This window comes from Somniosus microcephalus, unplaced genomic scaffold, assembly GCF_052327205.1.
Source record: "Somniosus microcephalus isolate GS21.2 unplaced genomic scaffold, FLI_Smic_1.0 scaffold1655, whole genome shotgun sequence".
NCBI lineage: Eukaryota > Metazoa > Chordata > Chondrichthyes > Squaliformes > Somniosidae > Somniosus > Somniosus microcephalus.
Window position 1 is genome coordinate 10,001 of NW_028226842.1, and position 911 is coordinate 10,911.

A 911-nucleotide genomic window follows, 5' to 3' on the forward strand; every position below is an offset into this window, starting at 1 on the left:
GCGGCTGCCGCCCCGTCGGTCAGCGGCAGCTTATCGGGGATAACTTCGGGAAGGAAAGTCCGATCCGGGCGGGGTGAACTGCTACTGAACGGGGTGGGGGGGCCGCACAGACCAGTAGCGGGCTTGTGCAGCTGCCGCTTGGCCCGGCCGAGGTACAGCCGTTGGCTGGAGACCGCTTTCCGACTGCTGAGCCGGAGCCGCGGGGGCCCACCTTGACGCGCCGGCTGTCCTAGCAAGCCAGGGGCAAGGGGCATCCAGTGGTACCGGAACGGAGTCGGTCCGACACCGGGAAGCCGGGTGCCCGTCGCTCCGAATCGAGCCCGGTGTTTTCGTGCGTGTAACAGGGCGGGCGTTTGGACCCGGTTGTCCGGGAGCGGGTCCGCAACGGCGGGAGGTTGCCTGAGTTTGGCCGGCCGGCAGTCGAACGCCTTTGGCTCCGGACTCCCGTGTCCGATTTCGGTCAGGGAGGGCTCATTGGAAAGCCCCGGCGCTGGCGCACACTATATTATCGGACTGGATCCCGGCAAGTTCGGGAAAGTGTCGGCGACCCGTACCGGCTGCCGCCCCGTCGGTCAGCGGCAGCTTATCGGGGATAACTTCGGGAAGGAAAGTCCGATCCGGGCGGGGTCAACTGCCACTGAACGGGGTGGCGGGCCCGCACAGACCAGTACCTGGCTTGTGTAGCTGCCCCTTTCCCCGGCCGAGGTGCAGCTGTTGGCTGGAGACCGCTTTCCGACTGCTGAGCCGGAGTCGCGGGGGCGCACCTTGACGCACCGGCTGTCCTAGCAAGCCAGGGGCAAGGGGCATCCAGTGGTACCGGAAGGGTGTCGGTCCGACACCGGGAAGCCGGGTGCCCGTCGCTCCGAATCGAGCCCGGTGTTTTCGTGCGTGTAACGGGGCGGCCGTTTGGA